Below are 6,212 nucleotides of genomic sequence, written 5' to 3'. Positions count from 1 at the left end.
TTTTCTAAAGAGTCATCCGCCGCCGAGGACATTGCGACCTCTCTTGGGTCAGTGACTAACTACTGTAGTTCAATTTCACTGAAGAAGTTTAGAAATCCCTTTTCTTTGGACGAGTCCTTGCTGTAGGGATTATCGTTTGCTGTTCTTAGAAAAACAGCTCTAATCGTTCCAATTTATATCACATTCAGAGTTCTGCAGAAAACGACCGAAGAAAAACCTATGTAGGACATATATATTTTCTTATGCTCAGAGTGTGAGCAACAACAGTTGCTACTTTGGACGCGTTTAGGGTATGAACGCCCTAGCCGATATATTGTCAGTTTCCGACCAACGGCTCGGTATCGTACGATATATATGAGCAAGTGGAAATTTAACCGAACGAGGCCAACGAGGTAAAATAGGAGCTACCATCGTCTGCGCAAAGAGCGGAACTGGCTACGAGAGAAGAATAATCTGGTAAAATTCGGAGGTGCTAAGAACATTTATTACTGAAGAAAGTCACACCTTCTGGATCGTCCCTCAGTTCTTATAAAAAGATCCATGAAGCTTTCTAGCAGTTAATACACGTCAGGCGGTCACTACTAGAGATTTAATATCGAAGTGAGATGCAAGACAAGATTAGACCCTTTTTTCAAAACTTACAAAGGGCGGAACAAATTTTTAAGGAAATATAAAAAATATTAAGGTACTAGTTAATACTGGTTGCTAGCTATTTAGGGCTGACAAGAGAAATGATGCAACATATTAAATTGGGTAAAAATAAAAAAGAACAATGAGTGATTAAGTATCTATCAAAGTGTAAATGCACGGACGTTACAATGAAAAGCAAATCATTACGTTCTCTCAGAGCTCACAGTGATGAACTGTGGGTAATATATGAAAAGCTGCCTTTTTTTCTGCGAAACAGGACATTTGACATCAACGAACCGAATTAGATTATCAGACCCCAAAAAGCTGTCAAACTTCATATTGGCCAACTTCTTTGTAGTGATGACGATATACCACCGTTATATCCCTGACATTATCTTATATCATCCTTCTTACTGCTTCAGTCGGGAAAGACGTATGCTAACGACATTGCCATATATAAATTATAGCTATTACTTTTTGGAACAATTTATGCTTTACGAACGTGTGAGGGTCTAAGGGGGTGATCCAAAAAATGTTTACTGCTATTTTAACTACGAATTTTCGGCTAAATCATTGTAACTAAGCGGGCACCACTTAATTATCTTTGGCGGGGCTATGTTTATATCTATTGGCATTACTGAACACTATAAAGAACCCAAAAGTAATTAAATGTAAACGCCGCCTGCTTTCCTTCTTATTTACGGCTTATGATCAATGTGACAGAATGTATTTATTTAGCGAACATACTAGAAAATAACTCATTTTGGTACACAATCTACGACGCTTGTTATTTCACATAATGAGTAATACTTGAGGTGTAAGTATTTGTGAAGTTCGATTTCTTACGGTTGATTAAGATAGCACTTCTTTTTTTTTGGTTGCGCTATTTTGTGGGTACAGATGTTGCGCACAGAGGTACGTTTGCGCGTACGGCCCTGGCATCCAGCTGATGTCCCTTAGTTGATCAAGTCATCACTATTTTTACGTTTGTCCCCATCCTAGTAAAACTCCAAGGACCGTCAAGTGCTCAATACTAGAACCGTGGCAACGACGTTGGCGGGCGTTACCGTACTCCTTGCTCAACCAATAATTTTAAACGTTTCACTTTCTCTAGTGAAAAGGAAATTTCAGTACTGTCATACTACCCGTATCTAGGAGAGCCTTTTTCGCGTTTATAATTATCTTAGTTATTGGCTCTAATTCAATGGATTTTAGTACGATGACGGTATAATTCGAAAGGCGGCGATATCGTTTACCTACAGAATTTTCTCACGAGCTTTATTAAGTTGCGTTGCTCACTGTCTGAAGACGATAAAAAGCGAACGTTTATTAGGCGCAAAAAAATTAGAGCAGTATTATATTATAATAAATGTATGTACCTCCTCTTTGTAACCGCCTTTATCGTAACAGTTAAATGTAAAAAATAAATTAAAAAAAAACAGTTATTTTGGCAACTTAACCTTTTCCGCCGCAAGGTGTTGCTTTTATGAGTAATAAAAGTAAATCGAATCTCGAGGTCTGCTATTGGCTAATTAAATTCTGTTAAATAACAAAATGAGGTATATACGGCATGTGACAGCAGGATATAGTTGAATTTTTATTGGTAATAGATTCGATCATATAATAGATTATTTATTGTTTTATTTTTAAGATACAAATGGTAGATAATGGCTTTATTAAATACACATAGATATACGAAAATATCTAAATAACAGTAATAATAATAATAAGCAATGACGATTCGTTCCGTTTATTTGATCACATCGATTCTGAGTAGATTTGTTCTCAGAATTTAAAGGTTGTTTAAGGTTCAGATAGCATAGCATTGTAGAAGAGGTAGGAACTCAGAAATACCACACATGGTTGGGCTTCCTAAGACACAGGTTTACTAGTTTTTCTTTACTCATCACCGCGGACGTATTTGGCTAGCAGTAATATCCCTACCCTTATAATTTTATATATATTATTATGTATGTTCTATTAGTCTGCACCTATTACGTATTTCGATAACCTACATGACCCAAAGGCTCCGTCGGCCTCTTCAAACATAAACATTGCTACGAACGTGTTATAACGATAATTCCCTATTTATTTGTTTATCTGTAAAGACAGAAGACGGAAATGTCGCTGGACAGTTTGGCTAGAGCTTGACGTCACAATAGCTAATGAAATTATTCAGAACCCACTGGCTCATTCAGCATTTACCGCCATTTCAACGATGTTCTGCCCAGCAGAATAGTGCATAACGTATATTTTTAAATGGTATTCAATCTCCTTAATTGGTTTTCCCGACTCTAGGGTCACATATGCGGAATGATTCCATTTGGCATTTAATCGTCACCCTGTTTTATCAGTAACTTACTAACTACTCAAGTCTAACCGAGTACTAGTTTATGCCCAGACACAATATTTGCCCACTTTTTGAAAATACGCTCTGCCAAAGACATAAACGTCGTAATGCACGCATTTATATTTTACCCGTTGGCCACACCCGATTTATTTATGAATGATAGATTACATTAGCTTGCCTTGCGCATGTTCTCTCCCCGCAGCAAAGGTCAGATATTCTCGCTGTGACTTACTCTTCAACAGCTGAAGTTGAGCCATGCTCAATCCCCGTAATCGGTGACGTGTTTGACTCGTAACCTTTGAAACGCATTGTAGCTTAGGTTCGAACCCGGCCATAGACAAACCTTTTTCGTGCCCGCAGGAGCCAGCCGTTTGATGGAGGGCCGCACGGCGATGCCGGACGCAAACTCGCATACAGAGATTTAGTCTTATTGGCTTGCACTTTATCCATGCCTACGTAATCATGTTACCTTCGCGCTACATGTTTAGGCAGTGCCCCCTCCTGAGATGGTCAACATGGTGGGCCTGGCCCATTAGCGGAAATCAATGCATCAGTGTTTTATATCAGCTCACTTTTGCGACACCTACTTTATGGAGAGTAGTGAAAATTTCCAAGAGCCACCGATATGCAGTGAACGAAACAAATGTACACCTATTTGTGCCAAAGGTTGTACAACTATTTTTCAGAGCTTTAGCTATCGACTGTTATGAAAAGGAACACTTATAATCGGAATTAATTTCGTTTTGACAAAACCATAAAAGCACCGATCAAGAAATCGTCTTGGATGGTAATATTTTCAGCCACTTGCATCGAATTTTATACTCTAGTTTGTGCTTAGAAATTGCGTTCTTTGGACAGGCAACAATAGGATGATAAATCTGATAATAAATGATAAATACAAAAAGCGACTCCTAACATTTCCTATTAGCTTAACCATCTGCGACTGGGCCCCGGCTTCGAACATGTTGCTTGCAAACTCTAGCACAAACATTCGTTAACGACGGAGAGTTTGTTAACCTTACCTTAACTGGACACGCACTTTCGTAAAGGAAAGACTTCACGTTTAGATGGGTTCTAGGTAGCTAAAAGCCGTCTAAATTGAACAATATTCAATTTTGGTCTTTAAACGTGTGTGCAAACTATTTGATGTTTTTTTCTAACGTAAATGTATATAAGCTAAAATGGTCAAATTAATTCTACGGTCGTTGTTTCCTAAACGAGTTTCTTGCTTTGATGTTGTTCGTCACGATCTGTGACCTACGACAGTGAAGGACAAGTCTGCCAATGTCCCGATGCGATATACATCCTTACTATCTCAAACGAGAGGAAAGGCCAAGAGAATGATGCCACAAATGCAAATAACCCAAAAAGGTAACACGGAGCACATTGATATTTTTTTCAGCTATTCAGAGGACGACGGTCATACTGGCCAAAGCCGGTATGTCTTTATCTACCTTAAGAGACTTAAACAGAACGGCGCTTCTATGAGAAGAAATGAGAAAAAACCTTAAAAATTTACGCCAGCGAAGCACGTTGAAAGGATCGACTGTTGTGATACGATCGTCTTCGATTTAGTCAAGGCCTTCCATATAAAACTGCTAACGGGTACAGCTTGGTCCCCCTTTACAAATTAGGCAATTGTATGTCAAATCGCTAATAAAATTTCCCGCACGTGTTACGTGAGGTCCTCAGCTCGTTTAAGTTAAACGCTAGAAGCAGAATTAATTTTTTTCTAATTTTGTGCCCTGTAAAGTAGGCGTATTTGTCGTATGTCGAGGCTTCTTTGTGCCCCCAAATAGATAACCCAGTACATACGGCCATGTTAGCTGTTTGGTACTGTCTTTAAATGCTTGAACAGTGTTCTGTAATGGCTATACACTGGCCGATCACGTCAAAACGCGTCTCGTCAAACTTTAATGCAATTGTCGAGTCTACAATTGAACGTCTCTGCCTTTCTGTCAATCTTTACACCTTGATTTTATCGAGTCAGAATGCAAACAAACAGAAACATAGTCTGGAAACGGAAATGCGAAACATTCAGATTCGAATTGCGATGTCCATCTCAGATAAACAGAGAAGCAACGGTATTGACCGAAGCACGATGATCTGCTCCCAGTCGTTATCAGACGACAATTCAAATTTCACCGCCTACGGTCCTTTGATTCACGTATATACAGATCATTCTGGGGGATCACGGTTTATGTGTGTTTAGTAAACGAGTGATATTGCCGTTATTCATCGATAGTATAGAAATAATGTCACCGTTGTAAGTAGTCATCGTATATTTTGGCAAAATTTTCGCATGATGTAACTAAGGTGAGTTCGGTAGACTATATGGTAGAAATGCTTATATGTATATACATACATATAAATGTATGTATATAATGAAAAATAAAATTTTGGTAGCCTGAAGCTTCCGTTTGGCCAATATTGACGCGCATATATCTATTATAAATCTGATAGACTCAGATCCAGCCATCAGATGTTTCCTTGATCATATAACCTTACTTAATAATTCACTCAGTTAGATTTTATATGGAAAAATATAATTAACATTGCAAATAATACTGTTGATAAATAAGTTGTCTTAAATTCTCGATTTTTCTTACACCGGTAAGGAGTCATAATGTAACGAATCAGACGGCAATGGTAGTTTTCATACTGACACTGGGTCAGACAAACTTGTCAGCGGAATCTCGTACGACGTACACTTTAAAAACAAACGTTTTTATAAGTAAAAGCTTTTCAGTTGGATAGGCATGCTGGGTTCGATTCTAAATTCGAATTGAGCCATATTTAGCAACCCTCAGCTGATCTTGGCTGTACAGAACCTCGACTGTTCATAAATGGAGCCGATTTTCTGTGCAGGAATACTTAGGAAGCTTAGAGCAGCAGAGCTTGAAGTTGTCTTTTTCTGTCACTTTTCGCGCTTATTACAAGTTGTTCTTGTTGTTTGAGTAACCAAACATTATCGCTGCCACCCGTATCAAGTGTTAAGCCAAATTTTCAAAGATGACTTAGTAGCAACGTTGCAAACCTAGAAGGTATTAGGAACCGCATGAATACCAAGTTACAGTTACTTACAGGCGTGCCGAACGTGAAGATAAGCTAAGTAGATGATAGAAATCATCCAATTTGGCTGATCATAAAAATATGCTGTACGTCAAAGAAATAGCCACATTCATCCGAAAGTACTCACACAGCACCCACAAAATTCAAGCTCGTTTTTTTT

Source organism: Varroa destructor, unplaced genomic scaffold (assembly GCF_002443255.2).
Source record: "Varroa destructor unplaced genomic scaffold, Vdes_3.0 BEIS01000001.1, whole genome shotgun sequence".
In the NCBI taxonomy this organism is placed as follows: domain Eukaryota; kingdom Metazoa; phylum Arthropoda; class Arachnida; order Mesostigmata; family Varroidae; genus Varroa; species Varroa destructor.
Note: the sequence above shows the minus strand (reverse complement) of the source record.